The 25,468-nt window shown below is 46.8% G+C and overlaps 1 protein-coding gene across 1 annotated transcript in view; it reads right to left on the bottom strand.

Annotated features, from left to right (window-relative positions):
- rab3b (RAB3B, member RAS oncogene family) overlaps nt 1–24,102 on the bottom strand; it is a 51,434-nt gene extending 27,332 nt beyond the window's left edge. The window contains exon 1 of the mRNA XM_041792336.1: nt 23,987–24,102. The gene's annotated coding sequence lies outside the window, so the exon portion shown is untranslated. The remainder of the gene's footprint in view (nt 1–23,986) is intronic.
- Nucleotides 24,103–25,468: the final 1,366 nt, after the last annotated feature.

The following is a 25,468-nucleotide window of genomic DNA, read 5'->3' as shown; positions in this document are numbered from 1 at the left end:
TATGTATTTTTGTTTTTGCCTGATTCCTGAGCCACCAGGAAGACTCCCAGTCACTCTTAACACCAAGGAAACCCTCAGGTAAAGTGTATACCACCTTTTGGCACAACGGACAGTTTAACATCACGTCCGTGTTTCATGATTCCTCAGTAACCTGCACGAGATCATAGACTGTCAAGTGTAAATAAAAAATCAATGAGAAGGGCCATAGATCACACGGGTCTCCACACTGACATATAATTAGCAATAAGACGTGCCACAGTGACAGAAGCAGGGTTTTGGACCGGGATGTTGGAGACACATCTTATCGCTAAGGAGCGACACACCCACTCACACGGTCTGCTCACACTTTAGTTTATGGATCCGTGTCAAAGCTTCGTCTCTGGTTGTGCCCTTTGTGCTCGTGTTTGTGTTGCTGGATGGAGGTGAATGTTGTCTGGAGGTATAAATGCAGGTCTGAGGTCCGTTTATGCTCCAGTGTAAGCTCAGAGTGGTTCACACTAGGTAGGGATTATGGTTTAAAGAAGCAAGACTGGGGTGTGACAGCTGCTTTCATTCTCAGTCTTTTATTAAGCCGTCTTCATTTAAGGGCAGGGGTGTCAAACTCAATCACAGCAGGGGCCCGAGTCTGAATCTGGGTCTAACCTCTAGCCTCTGTGGCTCCTCTGGCCTCTCCACTTTGGGTCAGGCTCTTAGCTCTCTTTTTAATAGAAACGTAAACGGTGAAATGCAGTAAATTTCAGGTAGTTGAAAAGACGTCTCTATAAAGACGTCTCTATAGAGATGTCGCTGTAGTATTGTCATTTTTTAACGACTATTATTGGGCTAAATTTGGACTAAATTAGACGGACAAAACATGGCTCACTTTCCTACGACTATCTTTTGTCTAAATTAAGGCTGTGATGGACTGAATGTAGAAAAAAATCCTCTAAATGTTGTCGATGTTTGGTGGGAAATTTAAGATTTATATCTGAATCTTTAGATTTTATGAGCTTTTAACATGTTTTATGTTTGAAGGTGAATCAGAAAACTAATCAAATATTAAACTCCACTGATTCACTCTTTATTATTGATTTTATTATTTATTCTCAGTATTTCACTGTACATGCTTATTTCAAACACTTCATTAAAATCCCAACCCATCAGTTATTGAGCCTTTTAAACTTCTGATGTTTATATTGTTTAGAGTCTGATGAGCCCGTTTATCGTCTGTTATAAACTCTGTTTCTCCTCCATCATTTATCTCTGCTGGTGCTGTAAAGTTTCATTGACATCCACTGTGTAGCAGCGTCCAATCAGAGACAGATATCCAATAAGGGGGCGTGCCTCTGAGTAAAAAGAGTTCCGGGAAGCCTGCTCTCATGTGTCTCTGCTCATCGGTCTTCCAATCTCAGTCCTCGGTCTTATGGCTTGAGTCTTAAAACCCTGTAAGGGCTTTGGCACAACCGTCAAGATGGCGGATCAGAAACCACTTCCGGTTCGAGTGAATCCGTAGGATCGAGGACCGATCTATAAGCGACTTGGAAAGCGACCATAGGCTCTCCAGCGTCTCCTGGGTCTTCCCCGGGGCCTCCTCCCAGTGGGACCTGCCCGGGACACCTCACCAGGGAGGCGTCCAGGAGGCTTCTGGACCAGATGCCCGAACCACCTCATCTGGCTCCTCTCAACGCGGAGGAGCAGCGGCTCTACTCCGAGTCTCTCCCGGATGGCCGAGCTTCTCACCCTATCTCTAAGGGAGAGCCCAGACACCCTGAGGAGGAAACTCATTTCAGCTGCCTGTATCTGTGATCTTGTTCTTTTGGTCACAACCCACAGCTCGTGACCATGGGGGGGGGGGACCTTTTGACTCAGCTCTTTCTTCACTACGACAGACCGATGCAGAGACCGCATCACTGCTGACGCCACACCGATCCACCCGTTGATCTCCTGTTCCATTATTCCCTCACTCGTGAACAAGACCCCGAGATACTTGAACGCCTCCAGTTGGGGCAGGATCTCATTCCAAACCTGGAGAGGGCATTCCACCCTTTTCCGACTGAGTGTATTGCATATGAACAAATCAATAACTGTTTTTCTACTAACAACTTCATCAGTGATTTTCAACATGCATACAGAAAGAGCCGCTCCCCCGCCACGGCGCTGACTCACTGTCTGATGATTGGCTCAGAGAGACTGAAAAGACAAACAGAGGTGGTGCTGTATTTCTCTGCTGCGTTTGATATCATCGACCATGATCTATTACTAAAAAACCTTTCCTGTTACGGTTTGAGCAGTCAGCGCTCACCTGGTTTTACAGTTATCTATCAAACAGAACACAGGCTGTGTTTTTTAACGGCAGCTTCTCTGAAATTAGAACTACAACATGTGGAGTACCCCAAGGCAGTTGTCTTGGTCCATTACTATTCACCAATTTCACAAATGATTTACCGTACCTTAGATAAAGCCAACATAGTGATGTACGCTGATGATTCCACTATATTGATGAGATATGTGGTCGTATGTTGTATGTTGAAATGAGAAATAAAGATATGAAATATATATGTGTATGACCTATGATGTATGGTATTGTATATGTATATGTTTTGTATGTATCTGCATAATAAGGACACAGACTGGTGTATGTTGTATACTGAGATGAGCTGAAGCACAAAGGTCACAATTCTGTTGTTCTGCTTAATTTTTAAATGCTTCATAATGTTTTTCTTATGTTTTTGTTTTTTAAATGCTGTATAATGTTTTTCGTTTGTTTTTAGTTTTTATTTTTTTGTGCGTGTGTGTTTGTATTTTTTATTTTGTTGGACCCCAGGAAGAATAGCTGCTAAAACTAAACTAAACAAATGGGGGTGGGGGGTGGGGGGTGGGGGGGGGGGGGGTTACCAGGGCCCCACTGGAGGAGTAACAATAACAAAGGCTTGTGCAAACAAAGTGCCTATAAAAGCATCAACCTGATAGGATGTTTTTATTGATTATATAACTCAACATGGTCAGCAGATCAGCAGAATAAAAAACAAACATTTTCATGTAAATTTGAAAAGAGATCTCTCCAAAGTAACGTCAGGGAAATAAAAATCTGTGGTGTAAAATCAGTGAGTGCTTAAATATTTCTCCTTCTGGTCTTTAGTAGAGTCTCCTCTGTCTCAGTCTCAGCTCTGAGTCTGTGTGGATAGGTCTCAGTCTCTCTGAGTCCATGTGGATAGGTCTCAGTCTCTCTGAGTCCATGTGGATAGGTCTCAGTCTCTCTGAGTCTGTGTGGATAGGTCTCAGTCTCTCTGAGTCCATGTGGATAGGTCTCAGTCTCTCTGAGTCCATGTGGATAGGTCTCAGTCTCTCTGAGTCTGTGTGGATAGGTCTCAGTCTCTCTGAGTCCATGTGGATAGGTCTCAGTCTCTCTGAGTCTGTGTGGATAGGTCTCAGTCTCTCTGAGTCCGTGTGGATAGGTCTCAGTCTCTCTGAGTCCATGTGGATAGGTCTCAGTCTCTCTGAGTCTGTGTGGATAGGTCTCAGTCTCAGCTCTGAGTCTGTGTGGATCGGTCTCAGTCTCTCTGAGTCTGTGTGGATAGGTCTCAGTCTCAGCTCTGAGTCTATGTGGATAGGTCTCAGTCTCTCTGAGTCTGTGTGGATAGGTCTCAGTCTCAGCTCTGAGTCTATGTGGATAGGTCTCAGTCTCTCTGAGTCTGTGTGGATAGGTCTCAGTCTCAGCTCTGAGTCTGTGTGGATAGGTCTCAGTCTCTCTGAGTCTGTGTGGATAGGTCTCAGTCTCTCTGAGTCTGTGTGGATAGGTCTCAGTCTCTCTGAGTCTGTGTGGATAGGTCTCAGTCTCTCTGAGTCTGTGTGGATAGGTCTCAGTCTCTCTGAGTCTGTGTGGATAGGTCTCAGTCTCTCTGAGTCTGTGTGGATAGGTCTCAGTCTCTGGGTCTGTGTGGATAGGTCTCAGTCTCTCTGAGTCTGTGTGGATAGGTCTCAGTCTCTCTGAGTCTGTGTGGATAGGTCTCAGTCTCAGCTCTGAGTCTATGTGGATAGGTCTCAGTCTCTCTGAGTCTGTGTGGATAGGTCTCAGTCTCTCTGAGTCTGTGTGGATAGGTCTCAGTCTCTCTGGGTCTGTGTGGATCGGTCTCAGTCTCTCTGAGTCTGTGTGGATAGGTCTCAGTCTCTCTGAGTCTGTGTGGATAGGTCTCAGTCTCTCTGAGTCTGTCAGTCTCTCTGAGTCTGTGTGGATAGGTCTCAGTCTCTCTGGGTCTGTGTGGATAGGTCTCAGTCAGGATCAAACATCTGGACTCTGGAATTTTACTCCATTCTTCTTTGGTAAACTGCTCAGGCTCTGTCAGGATGATCAGGGATGAGGACTGAACAGCCCTTTAGAGTCCAGACACTGATCCTGTATTGGATTGAAGTCTGAGCTTTGACTCCCTAGCCGTAGTTCTCTGTCAGACTGAAGAAGATTGTCCTCCAGGATCGCCATAGTCATTTTACCCTCTACCTTTACAAGCCTTCCAGGGCTGGCTGCTGAGAAGCATCCCCACAGCACCATGCTGCAGAGAAGCATCCCCACACTTTTAAATTTGTCTGTATATTTTCATGTATGCCCCTATTTGCATTTTTTTTGCCACTTTTAATCCATTTTCACTGCTTTAAGTTGACTTTTGTCCCTTTTTTGTCCAGATTTTGGCTTTCTTATCCTGCTTTTTACTATTTGTATTTTTCCCCTTTTTGCCAGTCTCACCCATTTAAGCTGCCTTTTCCCATTAAATTCCACTTTTTTTCCACACCCACTCACACGGTCTGCTCACACTTTAGTTTATGGATCCGTGTCAAAGCTTCGTCTCTGGTTGTGCCCTTTGTGCTCGTGTTTGTGTTGCTGGATGGAGGTGAATGTTGTCTGGAGGTATAAATGCAGGTCTGAGGTCCGTTTATGCGGGGCCGGCTATAGCTGCGAGAGCCGGCGGGGCCGGCTATAGCTGCGAGAGCCGGCGGGGCCGGCTATAGCTGCGAGAGCCGGCGGGGCCGGCTATAGCTGCGAGAGCCGGCGGGGCCGGCTATAGCTGCGAGAGCCGGCGGGGCCGGCTATAGCTGCGAGAGCCGGCGGGGCCGGCTATAGCTGCGAGAGCCGGCGGGGCCGGCTATAGCTGCGAGAGCCGGCGGGGCCGGCTATAGCTGCGAGGGCGGGCGGGCCGGCTGCTGCGAGCGGCGGGGCCGGCTAGCTGCGAGAGCCGGCGGGGCGGCTATAGCTGCGAGCAGCGGGGCGGCTGCTGCGAGCGGCGGGGCGGCTATAGCTGCGAGCAGCGGGGCGGCTATAGCTGCGAGCCGCGGCGGGCCGGCTGGCTGCGAGAGCGGCGGGGCGGCTATAGCTGCGAGCGGCGGGGCCGGCTATAGCTGCGAGCAGCGGGGCCGGCTATAGCTGCGAGAGCCGGCGGGGCCGGCGGGGCCGGCTATAGCTGCGAGAGCCGGCGGGGCCGGCTATAGCTGCGAGAGCCGGCGGGGCCGGCTATAGCTGCGAGAGCCGGCGGGGCCGGCTATAGCTGCGAGAGCCGGCGGGGCCGGCTATAGCTGCGAGAGCCGGCGGGGCCGGCTATAGCTGCGAGAGCCGGCGGGGCCGGCTATAGCTGCGAGAGCCGGCGGGGCCGGCTATAGCTGCGAGAGCCGGCGGGGCCGGCTATAGCTGCGAGAGCCGGCGGGGCCGGCTATAGCTGCGAGAGCCGGCGGGGCCGGCTATAGCTGCGAGAGCCGGCGGGGCCGGCTATAGCTGCGAGAGCCGGCGGGGCCGGCTAGTCAATGCTGTTTATAGTTACATTTAAAATAATAGATATAAAATTAGCAACTTCTAACCACCACTTTGTCGCATAACCCCTGCTGATATGTGTAACGAGACACCAGGGGGGAGATAGCCCCCCCCCGGCCCCTTTCCACAGGGCACTGCTCGATCCAGGTACTGGCGGCACTGGGTTCTGAACCCCAGCCTCTCCCGCCACAGGTGCTCATGCCCACTCGGGTGCTTGAGAGTGTGCTGAACCCACTGTGCCACCAGTACCTTTCACACTGGGAGATCTTCTCCTGGCGCATTTATCATCATCATTTGGGATGTGGGACTTTAAAATGCACAACCTCTCCCCTAAGACTTCCAGAGGTTTCCCTCTCACTTTGAACTCAAGTTGTCACCAAGCCATGGGAAGACTTGAACCAGCAACCTCCAGACTACCAGGCACCCCACTCTCTCCCAAGGCCACAGAGAAAGACACTTGCTGAAGTCCTCCAAAGGTTTTTAAATTCTCCCGTTAGACTCAAATCTCGAAAACTGACCAAACCATGGTAAGACTTGAACCGGCAACCTTCAGAGTCCCAAGCAATCCTTTATCTCACTAGACTACCAAAGCAGACACTTGCAATGGGCTTCCAGAGGTTTCCTCTTCTTTATTTGGAGTCAACGCTTGAAAATTGACAAAGTCATATTAAGATTTGAACCTGTAACCTTCAGACTCCAAAACAGACCACTCTTCTTCTTTGCCACAGAGACATACTTTTCTAGAAGTTCCCAAAGATTCTCCTTTTTCTCTTTGGACTCAAATCTTCAAGACTGACAAAGCATTGTTAAGATCTGAACCTGGACCCTGCAGTCTTCCTGGTAGTCCTGGATCCCTCTAGGCTACAGAAAGAGTTACAGATGAACATCTGAGGTTTTCATTACTTCTTTTGGACACTGGACTTCAAAGTCAACCAGCCCCACCTGGATTAGGTCAGATCCAGGAACCTTTGGACTGCCAGTCAGTCTTCTATCACCTTCAGCCACAGGATCAGACTCTTGCTCCAGTTTCTCCAAAGCTTTCAGTGTTTCATTTGGATGTCGGACTTTCAAACTCATCAATAGTGAAAAAGAAATTGGTCACAGACGTCCAGGTTGTCTTTTAGGGTTTCAAGAGCCTTTTCACCTTCCTTTGGTCTCGGTCTTGCAAAATTCTCCCTCAGGATCAAACACAGGATCTTTGATCAAATGAATCAGGTCTGGATGTGTGGCCTGAGACTGTACTCAGCTTTCCAAAAAATGTGATTAATCACAGTTAATTCATGATTTCACTAGAGGGCCTGGTAGGTTTGGATGGCATTTTCCCCTAATAAATGCAATCCTCAGTTAAAATCTGTACTTTGTATTTACTCAGGTTATCTTTGGCAAATATTAAGATTAGTTAAATGATCTGGAGCATTTCATTCTGAACAATATGCAGAAAAATTTGGGATCAGGGAGGTTGAAAATGCCTTTTTTTCCAGCATGAGCTTTTACAAACTTAAACAACAAACAATTCTATTTCCAGCTGGTATTTTTGTGCATAGTTGTGGCCTAAATTAGCGGTTAAAGGTACCAAAGACTGTCCTAAAAGAATTAGGCTTTATGGATAAAAGAGTTGGATATCCCTCCTTTACTTGGATCAGTATTTTGTTCATAGTTGGAGTTGCATGGTTTTATGGGGGAAAAACAGAAACCTCTCCAAGTGTATACTTTTGACCGATATTGATTTTAAGACCATTAGTCACCAAAATAAAGAGATGAGGCACGTTTCCACTCACTTTTAACGTCAAAATCAATGCTGAACCCAAAAAAGACAGGATCTCCTCCACGGCACAGATATGTATTTTTGTTTTTGCCTGATTCCTGAGCCACCAGGAAGACTCCCAGTCACTCTTAACACCAAGGAAACCCTCAGGTAAAGTGTATACCACCTTTTGGCACAACGGACAGTTTAACATCACGTCCCGTGTTTCATGATTCCTCAGTAACCTGCACGAGATCATAGACTGTCAAGTGTAAATAAAAAATCAATGAGAAGGGCCATAGATCACACGGGTCTCCACACTGACATATAATTAGCAATAAGACGTGCCACAGTGACAGAAGCAGGGGTTTTGGACCGGGATGTTGGAGACACATCTTATCGCTAAGGAGCGACACACCCACTCACACGGTCTGCTCACACTTTAGTTTATGGATCCGTGTCAAAGCTTCGTCTCTGGTTGTGCCCTTTGTGCTCGTGTTTGTGTTGCTGGATGGAGGTGAATGTTGTCTGGAGGTATAAATGCAGGTCTGAGGTCCGTTTATGCTCCAGTGTAAGCTCAGAGTGGTTCACACTAGGTAGGGATTATGGTTTAAAGAAGCAAGACTGGGGTGTGACAGCTGCTTTCATTCTCAGTCTTTTATTAAGCCGTCTTCATTTAAGGGCAGGGGTGTCAAACTCAATCACAGCAGGGGCCCGAGTCTGAATCTGGGTCTAACCTCTAGCCTCTGTGGCTCCTCTGGCCTCTCCACTTTGGGTCAGGCTCTTAGCTCTCTTTTTAATAGAAACGTAAACGGTGAAATGCAGTAAATTTCAGGTAGTTGAAAAGACGTCTCTATAAAGACGTCTCTATAGAGATGTCGCTGTAGTATTGTCATTTTTTAACGACTATTATTGGGCTAAATTTGGACTAAATTAGACGGACAAAACATGGCTCACTTTCCTACGACTATCTTTTGTCTAAATTAAGGCTGTGATGGACTGAATGTAGAAAAAAATCCTCTAAATGTTGTCGATGTTTGGTGGGAAATTTAAGATTTATATCTGAATCTTTAGATTTTATGAGCTTTTAACATGTTTTATGTTTGAAGGTGAATCAGAAAACTAATCAAATATTAAACTCCACTGATTCACTCTTTATTATTGATTTTATTATTTATTATCAGTATTCCACTTATTTTAAATCCCAGCCCATCAGTTATTGAGCCTTTTAAACTTCTGATGTTTATATTCTGTTGAGAGTCCGTTGAGTCCATTTATCGTCTGTTATAAACTCTGTTTCTCCTCCATCATTTATCTCTGCTGGTGCTGTAAAGTTTCACTGACATGCACTGTGTAACAGCGTCCAATCAGAGAGTGATATCCAATAAGGGGGCGTGCCTCTGAGCAAAAGAGTTCTGGGAAGCCTGCTCTCATGTGTCTTTGCTCATCGGTCTTCAAATCTCAGTCCTCGGTCTTATGGCTTGAGTCTTAAAACCTTGTAAGGGCTTTGGCACAACCGTCAAGATGGCGGATCAGAAACCACTTCCGGTTCGAGTGAATCCGTAGGATCGAGGACCGATCTATAAGCGACTTGGAAAGCGACCATAGGCTCTCCAGCGTCTCCTGGGTCTTCCCCGGGGCCTCCTCCCAGTGGGACCTGCCCGGGACACCTCACCAGGGAGGCGTCCAGGAGGCTTCTGGACCAGATGCCCGAACCACCTCATCTGGCTCCTCTCAACGCGGAGGAGCAGCGGCTCTACTCCGAGTCTCTCCCGGAGGGCCGCGCTTCTCACCTATCTCTAAGGAGAGCCCAGACACCCTGAGGAGGAAACTCATTTCAGCTGCCTGTATCTGTGATCTTGTTCTTTTGGTCACAACCCACAGCTCGTGACCATGGGGGGGGGGGACCTTTTGACTCAGCTCTTTCTTCACTACGACAGACCGATGCAGAGACCGCATCACTGCTGACGCCACACCGATCCACCCGTTGATCTCCTGTTCCATTATTCCCTCACTCGTGAACAAGACCCCGAGATACTTGAACGCCTCCAGTTGGGGCAGGATCTCATTCCAAACCTGGAGAGGGCATTCCACCCTTTTCCGACTGAGTGTATTGCATATGAACAAATCAATAACTGTTTTTCTACTAACAACTTCATCAGTGATTTTCAACATGCATACAGAAAGAGCCGCTCCCCCGCCACGGCGCTGACTCACTGTCTGATGATTGGCTCAGAGAGACTGAAAAGACAAACAGAGGTGGTGCTGTATTTCTCTGCTGCGTTTGATATCATCGACCATGATCTATTACTAAAAAACCTTTCCTGTTACGGTTTGAGCAGTCAGCGCTCACCTGGTTTTACAGTTATCTATCAAACAGAACACAGGCTGTGTTTTTTAACGGCAGCTTCTCTGAAATTAGAACTACAACATGTGGAGTACCCCAAGGCAGTTGTCTTGGTCCATTACTATTCACCAATTTCACAAATGATTTACCGTACCTTAGATAAAGCCAACATAGTGATACGCTGATGATTCCACTATATTGATGAGATATGTGGTCGTATGTTGTATGTTGAAATGAGAAATAAAGATATGAAATATATATGTGTATGACCTATGATGTATGGTATTGTATATGTATATGTTTTGTATGTATCTGCATAATAAGGACACAGACTGGTGTATGTTGTATACTGAGATGAGCTGAAGCACAAAGGTCACAATTCTGTTGTTCTGCTTAATTTTTAAATGCTTCATAATGTTTTTCTTATGTTTTTGTTTTTTAAATGCTGTATAATGTTTTTCGTTTGTTTTTAGTTTTTATTTTTTTGTGCGTGTGTGTTTGTATTTTTTATTTTGTTGGACCCCAGGAAGAATAGCTGCTAAAACTAAACTAAACAAATGGGGGGGGGGGGGGGTTTACCAGGGCCCCACTGGAGGAGTAACAATAACAAAGGCTTGTGCAAACAAAGTGCCTATAAAAGCATCAACCTGATAGGATGTTTTTATTGATTATATAACTCAACATGGTCAGCAGATCAGCAGAATAAAAAACAAACATTTTCATGTAAATTTGAAAAGAGATCTCTCCAAAGTAACGTCAGGGAAATAAAAATCTGTGGTGTAAAATCAGTGAGTGCTTAAATATTTCTCCTTCTGGTCTTTAGTAGAGTCTCCTCTGTCTCAGTCTCAGCTCTGAGTCCGTGTGGATAGGTCTCAGTCTCTCTGAGTCCATGTGGATAGGTCTCAGTCTCTCTGAGTCTATGTGGATAGGTCTCAGTCTCTCTGAGTCTGTGTGGATAGGTCTCAGTGTCTCTGGGTCTGTGTGGATAGGGCTCAGTCTCTCTGAGTCTATGTGGATAGGTCTCAGTCTCTCTGAGTCTGTGTGGATAGGTCTCAGTCTCTCTGAGTCTGTGTGGATAGGTCTCAGTCTCTCTGGGTCTGTGTGGATAGGTCTCAGTCTCTCTGAGTCTGTGTGGATAGGTCTCAGTCTCTCTGAGTCTGTGTGGATAGGTCTCAGTCTCTCTGGGTCTGTGTGGATAGGTCTCAGTCTCAGCTCTGAGTCTGTGTGGATCGGTCTCAGTCTCTCTGAGTCTGTGTGGATAGGTCTCAGTCTCAGCTCTGAGTCTATGTGGATCGGTCTCAGTCTCTCTGAGTCTGTGTGGATAGGTCTCAGTCTCAGCTCTGAGTCTATGTGGATAGGTCTCAGTCTCTCTGAGTCTGTGTGGATAGGTCTCAGTCTCAGCTCTGAGTCTATGTGGATAGGTCTCAGTCTCTCTGAGTCTGTGTGGATAGGTCTCAGTCTCTCTGAGTCTGTGTGGATAGGTCTCAGTCTCTCTGAGTCTGTGTGGATAGGTCTCAGTCTCAGCTCTGAGTCTATGTGGATAGGTCTCAGTCTCTCTGAGTCTGTGTGGATAGGGCTCAGTCTCTCTGAGTCTGTGTGGATAGGTCTCAGTCTCTCTGGGTCTGTGTGGATAGGTCTCAGTCTCTCTGAGTCTGTGTGGATAGGGCTCAGTCTCTCTGAGTCTGTGTGGATAGGTCTCAGTCTCAGCTCTGAGTCTATGTGGATAGGTCTCAGTCTCTCTGAGTCTGTGTGGATAGGTCTCAGTCTCTCTGAGTCTGTGTGGATAGGTCTCAGTCTCTCTGGGTCTGTGTGGATAGGTCTCAGTCTCTCTGAGTCTGTGTGGATAGGGCTCAGTCTCTCTGAGTCTGTGTGGATAGGTCTCAGTCTCAGCTCTGAGTCTATGTGGATAGGTCTCAGTCTCTCTGAGTCTGTGTGGATAGGTCTCAGTCTCTCTGAGTCTGTGTGGATAGGTCTCAGTCTCTCTGGGTCTGTGTGGATAGGTCTCAGTCAGGATCAAACATCTGGACTCTGGAATTTTACTCCATTCTTCTTTGGTAAACTGCTCAGGCTCTGTCAGGATGATCAGGGATGAGGACTGAACAGCCCTTTAGAGTCCAGACACTGATCCTGTATTGGATTGAAGTCTGAGCTTTGACTCCCTAGCCGTAGTTCTCTGTCAGACTGAAGAAGATTGTCCTCCAGGATCGCCATAGTCATTTTACCCTCTACCTTTACAAGCCTTCCAGGGCTGGCTGCTGAGAAGCATCCCCACAGCACCATGCTGCAGAGAAGCATCCCCACACTTTTAAATTTGTCTGTATATTTTCATGTATGCCCCTATTTGCATTTTTTTTGCCACTTTTAATCCATTTTCACTGCTTTAAGTTGACTTTTGTCCCTTTTTTGTCCAGATTTTGGCTTTCTTATCCTGCTTTTTACTATTTGTATTTTTCCCCTTTTTGCCAGTCTCACCCATTTAAGCTGCCTTTTCCCATTAAATTCCACTTTTTTTCCACACCCACTCACACGGTCTGCTCACACTTTAGTTTATGGATCCGTGTCAAAGCTTCGTCTCTGGTTGTGCCCTTTGTGCTCGTGTTTGTGTTGCTGGATGGAGGTGAATGTTGTCTGGAGGTATAAATGCAGGTCTGAGGTCCGTTATGCGGGGCCGGCTATAGCTGCGAGCAGCGGGCGGCTAGCTGGCGAGCCGGCGGGGCCGGCTATAGCTGCGAGCCGGGCGGGCCGGCTATAGCTGCGAGAGCAGCGGGCGGCGGGCTGCGAGAAGGCGGCGGGGCGGCTATAGCTGCGAGGCCGGCGGGGCCGGCTATAGCTGCGAGCGGCGGGCCGGCTATAGCTGCGAGAGAGCGGGGCCGGCTAGGCTGAGAGCGGCGGGGCCGGCTATAGCTGCGAGCGCCGGCGGGGCCGGCTATAGCTGCGAGAGCCGGCGGGGCCGGCTATAGCTGCGAGCCGGGCGGGCCGGCTGCTGCGAGCAGCGGGGCGGCGCGAGCCGAGCGGCGGGGCCGGCTATGCGAGCTGAGAGCGCGAGCGGGGCCGGCTATAGCTGCGAGAGCCGGCGGGGCCGGCTATAGCTGCGAGAGCCGGCGGGGCCGGCTATAGCTGCGAGAGCCGGCGGGGCCGGCTATAGCTGCGAGAGCCGGCGGGGCCGGCTATAGCTGCGAGAGCCGGGGCCGGCTATAGCTGCGAGCCGGCGGGGCCGGCTATAGCTGCGAGAGCCGGCGGGGCCGGCTATAGCTGCGAGAGCCGGCGGGGCCGGCTATAGCTGCGAGAGCCGGCGGGGCCGGCTATAGCTGCGAGAGCCGGCGGGGCCGGCTATAGCTGCGAGAGCCGGCGGGGCCGGCTATAGCTGCGAGCGCGGCGGGGCGGCCGGGCTATAAGGCGAGCCGGCGGGGCGGCTATAGCTGCGAGCGGCCGGGGCCGGCTGCTGCGAGCAGCGGGGCGGCTATAGCTGCGAGCCGGCGGGGCGGCTATAGCTGCGAGCGGCGGGGCCGGCTATAGCTGCGAGCGGCGGGGCGGCTATAGCTGCTGCGAGCCGGCGGGGCGGCTATAGCTGCGAGAGCGGCGGGGCGGCTATAGCTGCGAGCGGCGGGGCGGCTATAGCTGCGAGCCGGCGGGGCGGCTATAGCTGCGAGCCGGCGGGGCGGCTGGCTGCGAGCCGGCCGGCTGCGAGCAGCGGGGCGGCTATAGCTGCGAGCGGCGGGGCGGCTATGCGGGGCGGCTATAGCTGCGAGCGGCGGGGCGGCTATAGCTGCGAGAGCGGCGGGGCGGCTATAGCTGCGAGCAGCCGGCGGGGCCGGCTATAGCTGCGAGCCGGCGGGGCGGCTATAGCTGCGAGCCGGCGGGGCGGCTATAGCTGCGAGCCGGCGGGGCGGCTATCTGCTGCGAGCGGCGGGGCGGCTATAGCTGCGAGAGCCGGCGGGGCCGGCTAGCTGCTGCGAGCGGCGGGGCGGCTATAGCTGCGAGCGGCGGGGCGGCTATAGCTGCGAGCAGCCGGCGGGGCGGCTATAGCTGCGAGCGGCGGGGCGGCTGGGGCGGCTATAGCTGCGAGCGGCGGGGCGGCTATAGCTGCGAGCGGCGGGGCGGCTATAGCTGCGAGCGGCGGGGCGGCTATAGCTGCGAGCGGCGGGGCCGGCTATAGCTGCGAGAGCGGCGGGGCGGCTATAGCTGCGAGCGGCGGGGCGGCTATAGCTGCGAGCGGCGGGGCGGCTATAGCTGCGAGCGGCGGGGCGGCTATAGCTGCGAGCGGCGGGGCGGCTATAGCTGCGAGCGGCGGGGCCGGCTATAGCTGCGAGAGCCGGCGGGCCGGCTATAGGCGAGGCGAGCCGGCGGGCCGGCGGTGCCGGCGAGCCGGCGGGCGGCTATAGCTGCGAGAGCGGCGGGGCGGCTATAGCTGCGAGCCGGCGGGCCGGCTATAGCTGCGAGCCGGCGGGGCGGCTGCTGCGAGCCGGCGGGGCCGGCTATAGCTGCGAGCGGCGGGGCGGCTATAGCTGCGAGCGGCGGGGCCGGCTGCGCTATAGCTGCGGCGGCGAGCTGCGAGCGGCGGGGCCGGCTATAGCTGCGAGCAGCGGGGCCGGCTATAGCATTTAAAATAATAGATATAAAATTAGCAACTTCTAACCACCACTTTGTCGCATAACCCCTGCTGATATGTGTAACGAGACACCAGGGGGGAGATAGTCCCCCCCGGCCCCTTTCCACAGGGCACTGCTCGATCCAGGTACTGGCGGCACTGGGTTCTGAACCCCAGCCTCTCCCGCCACAGGTGCTCATGCCCACTCGGGTGCTTGAGAGTGTGCTGAACCCACTGTGCCACCAGTACCTTTCACACTGGGAGATCTTCTCCTGGCGCATTTATCATCATCATTTGGGATGTGGGACTTTAAAATGCACAACCTCTCCCCTAAGACTTCCAGAGGTTTCCCTCTCACTTTGAACTCAAGTTGTCACCAAGCCATGGGAAGACTTGAACCAGCAACCTCCAGACTACCAGGCACCCCACTCTCTCCCAAGGCCACAGAGAAAGACACTTGCTGAAGTCCTCCAAAGGTTTTTAAATTCTCCCGTTAGACTCAAATCTCGAAAACTGACCAAACCATGGTAAGACTTGAACCGGCAACCTTCAGAGTCCCAAGCAATCCTTTATCTCACTAGACTACCAAAGCAGACACTTGCAATGGGCTTCCAGAGGTTTCCTCTTCTTTATTTGGAGTCAACGCTTGAAAATTGACAAAGTCATATTAAGATTTGAACCTGTAACCTTCAGACTCCAAAACAGACCACTCTTCTTCTTTGCCACAGAGACATACTTTTCTAGAAGTTCCCAAAGATTCTCCTTTTTCTCTTTGGACTCAAATCTTCAAGACTGACAAAGCATTGTTAAGATCTGAACCTGGACCCTGCAGTCTTCCTGGTAGTCCTGGATCCCTCTAGGCTACAGAAAGAGTTACAGATGAACATCTGAGGTTTTCATTACTTCTTTTGGACACTGGACTTCAAAGTCAACCAGCCCCACCTGGATTAGGTCAGATCCAGGAACCTTTGGACTGCCAGTCAGTCTTCTATCACCTTCAGCCACAGGATCAGACTCTTGCTCCAGTTTCTCCAAAGCTTTCAGTGTTTCATTTGGATGTCGGACTTTCAAACTCATCAATAGTGAAAAAGAAATTGGTCACAGACGTCCAGGTTGTCTTTTTAGGGTTTCCAAGAGCCTTTTCACCTTCCTTTGGTCTCGGTCTTGCAAAATTCTCCCTCAGGATCAAACACAGGATCTTTGATCAAATGAATCAGGTCTGGATGTGTGGCCTGAGACTGTACTCAGCTTTCCAAAAAATGTGATTAATCACAGTTAATTCATGATTTCACTAGAGGGCCTGGTAGGTTTGGATGGCATTTTCCCCTAATAAATGCAATCCTCAGTTAAAATCTGTACTTTGTATTTACTCAGGTTATCTTTGGCAAATATTAAGATTAGTTAAATGATCTGGAGCATTTCATTCTGAACAATATGCAGAAAAATTTGGGATCAGGGAGGTTGAAAATGCCTTTTTTTCCAGCATGAGCTTTTACAAACTTAAACAACAAACAATTCTATTTCCAGCTGGTATTTTTGTGCATAGTTGTGGCCTAAATTAGCGGTTAAAGGTACCAAAGACTGTCCTAAAAGAATTAGGCTTTATGGATAAAAGAGTTGGATATCCCTCCTTTACTTGGATCAGTATTTTGTTCATAGTTGGAGTTGCATGGTTTTATGGGGGAAAAACAGAAACCTCTCCAAGTGTATACTTTTGACCGATATTGATTTTAAGAACATTAGTCACCAAAATAAAGAGATGAGGCACGTTTCCACTCACTTTTAACGTCAAAATCAATGCTGAACCCAAAAAAGACAGGATCTCCTCCACGGCACAGATATGTATTTTTGTTTTTGCCTGATTCCTGAGCCACCAGGAAGACTCCCAGTCACTCTTAACACCAAGGAAACCCTCAGGTAAAGTGTATACCACCTTTTGGCACAACGGACAGTTTAACATCACGTCCCGTGTTTCATGATTCCTTAGTAACCTGCACGAGATCATAGACTGTCAAGTGTAAATAAAAAATCAATGAGAAGGGCCATAGATCACACGGGTCTCCACACTGACATATAATTAGCAATAAGACGTGCCACAGTGACAGAAGCAGGGGTTTTGGACCGGGATGTTGGAGACACATCTTATCGCTAAGGAGCGACACACCCACTCACACGGTCTGCTCACACTTTAGTTTATGGATCCGTGTCAAAGCTTCGTCTCTGGTTGTGCCCTTTGTGCTCGTGTTTGTGTTGCTGGATGGAGGTGAATGTTGTCTGGAGGTATAAATGCAGGTCTGAGGTCCGTTTATGCTCCAGTGTAAGCTCAGAGTGGTTCACACTAGGTAGGGATTATGGTTTAAAGAAGCAAGACTGGGGTGTGACAGCTGCTTTCATTCTCAGTCTTTTATTAAGCCGTCTTCATTTAAGGGCAGGGGTGTCAAACTCAATCACAGCAGGGGCCCGAGTCTGAATCTGGGTCTAACCTCTAGCCTCTGTGGCTCCTCTGGCCTCTCCACTTTGGGTCAGGCTCTTAGCTCTCTTTTTAATAGAAACGTAAACGGTGAAATGCAGTAAATTTCAGGTAGTTGAAAAGACGTCTCTATAAAGACGTCTCTATAGAGATGTCGCTGTAGTATTGTCATTTTTTAACGACTATTATTGGGCTAAATTTGGACTAAATTAGACGGACAAAACATGGCTCACTTTCCTACGACTATCTTTTGTCTAAATTAAGGCTGTGATGGACTGAATGTAGAAAAAAATCCTCTAAATGTTGTCGATGTTTGGTGGGAAATTTAAGATTTATATCTGAATCTTTAGATTTTATGAGCTTTTAACATGTTTTATGTTTGAAGGTGAATCAGAAAACTAATCAAATATTAAACTCCACTGATTCACTCTTTATTATTGATTTTATTATTTATTCTCAGTATTTCACTGTACATGCTTATTTCAAACACTTCATTAAAATCCCAACCCATCAGTTATTGAGCCTTTTAAACTTCTGATGTTTATATTGTTTAGAGTCTGATGAGCCCGTTTATCGTCTGTTATAAACTCTGTTTCTCCTCCATCATTTATCTCTGCTGGTGCTGTAAAGTTTCATTGACATCCACTGTGTAGCAGCGTCCAATCAGAGACAGATATCCAATAAGGGGGCGTGCCTCTGAGTAAAAAGAGTTCCGGGAAGCCTGCTCTCATGTGTCTCTGCTCATCGGTCTTCCAATCTCAGTCCTCGGTCTTATGGCTTGAGTCTTAAAACCCTGTAAGGGCTTTGGCACAACCGTCAAGATGGCGGATCAGAAACCACTTCCGGTTCGAGTGAATCCGTAGGATCGAGGACCGATCTATAAGCGACTTGGAAAGCGACCATAGGCTCTCCAGCGTCTCCTGGGTCTTCCCCGGGGCCTCCTCCCAGTGGGACCTGCCCGGGACACCTCACCAGGGAGGCGTCCAGGAGGCTTCTGGACCAGATGCCCGAACCACCTCATCTGGCTCCTCTCAACGCGGAGGAGCAGCGGCTCTACTCCGAGTCTCTCCCGGATGGCCGAGCTTCTCACCCTATCTCTAAGGGAGAGCCCAGACACCCTGAGGAGGAAACTCATTTCAGCTGCCTGTATCTGTGATCTTGTTCTTTTGGTCACAACCCACAGCTCGTGACCATGGGGGGGGGGGACCTTTTGACTCAGCTCTTTCTTCACTACGACAGACCGATGCAGAGACCGCATCACTGCTGACGCCACACCGATCCACCCGTTGATCTCCTGTTCCATTATTCCCTCACTCGTGAACAAGACCCCGAGATACTTGAACGCCTCCAGTTGGGGCAGGATCTCATTCCAAACCTGGAGAGGGCATTCCACCCTTTTCCGACTGAGTGTATTGCATATGAACAAATCAATAACTGTTTTTCTACTAACAACTTCATCAGTGATTTTCAACATGCATACAGAAAGAGCCGCTCCCCCGCCACGGCGCTGACTCACTGTCTGATGATTGGCTCAGAGAGACTGAAAAGACAAACAGAGGTGGTGCTGTATTTCTCTGCTGCGTTTGATATCATCGACCATGATCTATTACTAAAAAACCTTTCCTGTTACGGTTTGAGCAGTCAGCGCTCACCTGGTTTTACAGTTATCTATCAAACAGAACACAGGCTGTGTTTTTTAACGGCAGCTTCTCTGAAATTAGAACTACAACATGTGGAGTACCCCAAGGCAGTTGTCTTGGTCCATTACTATTCACCAATTTCACAAATGATTTACCGTTTAGATAAAGCCAACATAGTGATGTACGCTGATGATTCCACTATATTGATGAGATATGTGGTCGTATGTTGTATGTTGAAATGAGAAATAAAGATATGAAATATATATGTGTATGACCTATGATGTATGGTATTGTATATGTATATGTTTTGTATGTATCTGCATAATAAGGACACAGACTGGTGTATGTTGTATACTGAGATGAGCTGAAGCACAAAGGTCACAATTCTGTTGTTCTGCTTAATTTTTAAATGCTTCATAATGTTTTTCTTATGTTTTTGTTTTTTAAATGCTGTATAATGTTTTTCGTTTGTTTTTAGTTTTTATTTTTTTGTGCGTGTGTGTTTGTATTTTTTATTTTGTTGGACCCCAGGAAGAATAGCTGCTAAAACTAAACTAAACAAATGGGGGGGGGGGGGGGTTTACCAGGGTCCCACTGGAGGAGTAACAATAACAAAGGCTTGTGCAAACAAAGTGCCTATAAAAGCATCAACCTGATAGGATGTTTTTATTGATTATATAACTCAACATGGTCAGCAGATCAGCAGAATAAAAAACAAACATTTTCATGTAAATTTGAAAAGAGATCTCTCCAAAGTAACGTCAGGGAAATAAAAATCTGTGGTGTAAAATCAGTGAGTGCTTAAATATTTCTCCTTCTGGTCTTTAGTAGAGTCTCCTCTGTCTCAGTCTCAGCTCTGAGTCCGTGTGGATAGGTCTCAGTGTCTCTGAGTCTGTGTGGATAGGTCTCAGTCTCTCTGAGTCTGTGTGGATAGGTCTCAGTGTCTCTGAGTCTGTGTGGATAGGTCTCAGTGTCTCTGGGTCTGTGTGGATAGGTCTCAGTCTCTCTGAGTCTATGTGGATAGGTCTCAGTCTCTCTGAGTCTGTGTGGATAGGTCTCAGTCTCTCTGAGTCTGTGTGGATAGGTCTCAGTCTCTCTGGGTCTGTGTGGATAGGTCTCAGTCTCAGCTCGCCGTCTGTGTGGATCGGTCTCAGTCTCTCTGAGTCTGTGTGGATAGGTCTCAGTCTCTCTGAGTCTATGTGGATAGGTCTCAGTCTCTCTGGGTCTGTGTGGATAGGTCTCAGTCTCTCTGGGTCTGTGTGGATAGGTCTCAGTCTCTCTGAGTCTATGTGGATAGGTCTCAGTCTCTCTGAGTCTGTGTGGATAGGTCTCAGTCTCTCTGAGTCTGTGTGGATAGGTCTCAGTGTCTCTGGGTCTGTGTGGATAGGTCTCAGTCTCTCTGAGTCTGTGTGGATAGGTCTCAGTCTCTCTGAGTCTATGTGGATAGGTCTCAGTGTCTCTGAGTCTGTGTGGATAGGTCTCAGTCTCTCTGAGTCTGTGTGGATAGGTCTCAGTCTCAGCTCTGAGTCTATGTGGATAGGTCTCAGTCTCTCTGAGTCTGTGTGGATAGGTCTCAGTCTCTCTGAGTCTGTGTGGATAGGTCTCAGTCTCTCTGGGTCTGTGTGGATAGGTCTCAGTCAGGATCAAACATCTGGACTCTGGAATTTTACTCCATTCTTCTTTGGTAAACTGCTCAGGCTCTGTCAGGATGATCAGGGATGAGGACTGAACAGCCCTTTAGAGTCCAGACACTGATCCTGTATTGGATTGAAGTCTGAGCTTTGACTCCCTAGCCGTAGTTCTCTGTCAGACTGAAGAAGATTGTCCTCCAGGATCGCCATAGTCATTTTACCCTCTACCTTTACAAGCCTTCCAGGGCTGGCTGCAGAGAAGCATCCCCACACTTTTAAATTTGTCTGTATATTTTCATTTATGCCCCTATTTGCATTTTTTTTGCCACTTTTAATCCATTTTCACTGCTTTAAGTTGACTTTTGTCCCTTTTTTGTCCAGATTTTGGCTTTCTTATCCTGCTTTTTACTATTTGTATTTTTCCCCTTTTTGCCAGTCTCACCCATTTAAGCTGCCTTTTACCATTAAATTCCACTTTTTTTCCCAGATTTTTGTCACTATTTGCTGTTTTTTGCTCATTCTCCCACCTTTGGCTGTCTTTTGCCCATTTTTGTCACTTTCCACTCATTTTTTCATGTTTTTATCAATCTTTGACCATTTTGCCGCCTGTAACACATTTTTTATAACTTCTCACCCACATTTTGCCACTTTCTGTCCTTTTTGCCCCTTTTCTCCCAGTATTTGGCTTTTTATGCAGATTTTTTCCCTTTTCACCCTTTTGTGCTGCTTTTTAACCATTTAGCCCCCTTAAACTTGATTTTATTTTCACTTTGACCGGTTTTTGCCACTTTTCACCTCTTAGATCGTGGCTCTTGCTGAGGTGTTTTCCAACTATTTGGCTCTTTGGTTGAGCAGGGTTGAGTAACGCTGCTCTATTTGATATAAATTTCAGTCTGTTGACTGATTCATTCAGTCACCTTTGATTCACTAATGACACTAAATGCTAAGTAAATAAAATCACACTTTTCATTGTGGGCTCTGTCACATGTGAACACCATAGACTGCACTACTGTGAGCTGTTCAAACCTCTCAGATTCACGCATGAGACCTTCCTCTAGAGGGCTCTGTTGTTCCACATTTCAGCCTACAATGACTTTCTCCTCTCTCCAGAGCGTCACACACGTTTATATCCAACCACAGAAGAAAGGAGGGTTTGAACGCTCCAGACTGTTCCTAATGAGTAAAAAAACAAATGAATTAAAATGATTCCACTATTCAAACATGATTAATGATTTATGATAAACCAGAGCCTTCTTGATTGTGCTTGAACAACAGGTGGAATAATCCCTCATAGAAATGACTCACTGGTGATTTTGGAGGACTACTTCCTGTTTAGTAGACTTCTGGGTTTTCAGAAAGAAAGGCCACGTGCTGAAAGGTTTACAGTAAAACCGTCTCACAATAACAGACCACGATCACTGATGAAGTCAGAGTGATGTTTGTTTGTCGACTCTGTTGTCATAGCAACACATCAAGATTAGCCAGATGTGGCAGGAGTTTACTGTGAAACACCTGAAGCCTGCGACACTGCTGAACTCTAACCAGAGAGACCAGAGAGACTAGGACAGGGGGGTCAGACTCAGTCACAGCAGGGGCCGGATTCTGGATTTGACATGTGACCATGTCAAATAAATGAATATATAAATAAGTGACCGAAAGGCTCAAAATCTGAAATAAAAAGTCAACTTTATAAGTCCTGAAGGTCAAAATACAAAATTAAAAGTCAAAATAAGGTTTTAAAAGGCAAATATATGAGATAGAGTTAAAATCATGAGTTTAAAGGTCAAGATATGAGATAAAATTAAAAAATCAAGAGTTTAAAAGGTCAAAATAGAAGATAAAATTTAAAATTGTGACTGTAAAAGGTCAAAATATGAGATTAAATTCTAGATCAGGAGTTTAAAAAGTGAAATTATGGGATTAATAGTCAAAGTTTGGAGTTTTAAAGGTCACAGTATGAGAGAAAAGGTCAAAATGATTCATTTCAAAGGTCAAAATATGAAATAAAATGTCAAATTCCTAAGTTTAAATCATAATCTTGGGATGCAAAATGAAAATATGAAATGAAAACACAAATTAATTTCTTCCCCTCATTCCTGACTTTTATCTGATTATTTCTACTCTCCACTTTTTCAGATTTTTTTTACTTAAGAAGGATTTTTATTCATCTTCATCTTCATCTACATTTTTATACCGGAGGAAATCTGCAGACCTCATTCTGCTGAGACACTTCTAAAATATGAAATGATCTTGTGGGCCGGGTAAAACTGCACCGTGGGCCGCATTTGGCCCCCGGGCCTTGAGTTTGACACCCTGGTTCTACAATTTTGCTTCAGAGAAAACTACTGCACCTTTCCTTTAACTAAATATCCAGAAAAAGTCTCTTCCATAACAACTTAGGTTCTCCTCATGGAAAATCATTTTATTTACTTCATGGCCAAATGCGGCCCCCGGTGCAGTTTGACCCGGCCCACAAGATCATTTCATATTTTAGAAGTGTCTCACCTGAACGAGGTCTGCAGATTTCCTCCAGTATAAAAATGTACATTTAACATTGAAGAGTAAAAAAAATCCTTGTTAAGATATAAAAATCTGAAAAAGTAGAGAGGAGAAATAGTCAGGAATGAGGGAAAGAAATTCATTTGTGTTTTCATTTATATTTTCATTTTGCATCCAAAGATTATGATTTTAATTTAGGAATTTGACGTTTTGTTACATATTTTGACCTCTTAAACTCATAATTATGACTTTTCCTCTCATATTGTGACCTTTAAAACTCCAAACTTTGACTTTTAATCCCATATTTTCACTTTTTAAACTCATGATCTAGATTTTATCTCATATTGTGACCTTTTAGAGTCACAATTTTAAATTTTATCTTCTATTTTGACCTTTTAAACTCTTGTTTTTTTTATTTTTTCTCATATCTTGACCTTTAAACTCATGATTTTAATTCTATCTCATATATTTGTCTTTTAAAACCTTATTTTGAATTTTAATTTTGTATTTTGACCTTCAGGACTTATAAAGTTGACCTTTTATCTCAGATTTTGAGCCTTTCAGTCATTTATTTATTTATTTAACATGGTCACATGTCAGATGAATCTTAAAATCCTTTATCATCACTGTTTAATTTCTCTATAATTCATTACCTGTGCAAACACGGACAGTTCTTGGTTAAATCTTGACCCTGTTAGGCCCTCAGGTTGGACCTGGATTTAGATTTCGGCCCCTGCTGTGACTAAGTTTGACCCCCCTGATTTAAGAAAACTCCGCAGACATTTTTTTAAAACAAGAACATGAATCCTGCTGGCTCCACAAGAGGAAGCTTTGTGTGTTTTTTTTTTTTTTTTATTAAAAAATAAATGGAATAAATTATAATTCTCAGGGGTAAAGCTTAAATTTTTAACTTATGTCTGTGGTGTTTAAGAAGTTTATGAAGCTGTGAAAATCAGAGTCTTGTTTATTTACCAAAGGTCATGACTGATGGCGAGTCACAGGTGGTTCTAATAACCTACTTCCTGTTTACAGGTGGTGCTGAGTCGTCAGAATAAAGGCCACATACTGATGGGGTTACAATCACACAACCTTCATTCAGCAACAGACCACACCCATGGTGACATCACAGAACTAAACAAACAGCCCTGGTTTTGTTTGTTGATTCCGTTGTCATGGCAACACATCAGGATTAGCCAGGGCTGCACGTGACTAATGATTACCGAGAAATCCCTGCGGCTAACCACATTAATGTACGTTTAGACTTCAGTGGAAAAACAGGAGAAACTTTACTGACCTGCTGGAGTCTTAGTGTTACAGCCCTGGACCAGAGGAAGCAACACAACAGAGTTTATCAAAGGTCTTTTACCACAAAACTCAGGTTTAACATGAGAATTAGGATGGAAACATGGCTGCTCTGCCTTGGCTTAAGTAGACTCCCCACAGGTGCAGATGATCAGAGCCTGATAGGCTGAGCAGGACCGTCAGTGGAGTCGGTCTGTGGAGGCCGTGAAGAGCCACAGATCACCTCAGAGAAAATAAACCTTAGTATTTCACCTGACAAACGTCAAACACCAGCTGATACAGAGGAAGAGAAACAGCAAGTCTTTAAGATCAACTCCAATCAGAAGTCATCACTAACACCTGCAGCCAGGTGAGACTGAATCCACCAGCCTCTGGATCAGGTTGGTCCTAGCTCCTGGAATCATCCCATTCCAGATTTACACTACAATACAATACAAGAACTTTATTTATCCCCGAAGGGAAATTCAATAGAAAAAAAAGTTCAAAAAGATTTAAACTACAAGGTGGATTTTCACAACAAAAGTACGTCAGTTTAGGATTCTTCTGTTTGATTTTCACAGTAAAATATCAGGTTGAGGGTTTGCAACACAATGTGGATAAAACAGTTCCTCAAAGTTATGGAGGGAAAACCACTGAAATCCTGAAGATGTACTGGGAGGAGGAGAAACTCTAAACTAAATGGCAAAAGGCAAAATAGAAGAGCTTTTCTTAATAAATGACAAAAATAAAAGACAAGTCTTAGGAGACAGAGAAGCCTGATCTTAAAGGTGCAGTGTGTAATATTTAGCCTAGTAGCATTTAGTAAAACAAACAAACTTGGTTAAATGAAACATGATGTCTATAGGTAGGTCTATCCTAATTAGTGTTTATCCACCTGAAAAAATGTGCTTTATTTTTATATTAACTCAGAATAAGCAATCTATTCATACATGGGGAGGGTCCCCTCCACGGGCGCCGCCAACTTGAATTTTTTGCATTTTGCATGTTTCTCTGGTGAAAACCGTGGCAACCAGTGGAATTAAAAAAAAAAAAAAAAAAAAGCTTCTGGCACTTCTGTGGCGCCATAGAAACATGCAAAATGCAAAAAATTCAAGATGGTGGCGCCCATGGAGGGGACCCTCCCCCCCCACCTAGCTCTGATCAGAGCCAATCGGCTCACACACCTGGCTCTGATCAGAGCCAGTCGGCTCACACACCTGGCTCTGATCAGGGCCAGTCGGCTCACACACCTGGCTCTGATCAGGGCCAGTCGGATCACACACGGGGCTCTGATCAGGGCCAGTCGGCTCACACGCCTGGCTCTGATCAGGGCCAGTCGGCTCACACGCCTGGCTCTGATCAGGGCCAGTCGGCTCACACGCCTGGCTCTGATCAGGGCCAGTCGGCTCACACGCCTGGCTCTGATCAGGGCCAGTCGGCTCACACGCCTGGCTCTGATCAGGACTAGTATTGACTACATCAAAAGCTTGTGCAG

The sequence above is a fragment of the Cheilinus undulatus genome, linkage group 7 (assembly GCF_018320785.1).
Source record: "Cheilinus undulatus linkage group 7, ASM1832078v1, whole genome shotgun sequence".
Lineage (NCBI taxonomy): Eukaryota > Metazoa > Chordata > Actinopteri > Labriformes > Labridae > Cheilinus > Cheilinus undulatus.
The sequence above is the reverse complement of the archived record's forward strand: the minus strand, read 5'-3'. Positions and strand labels throughout refer to the sequence as shown.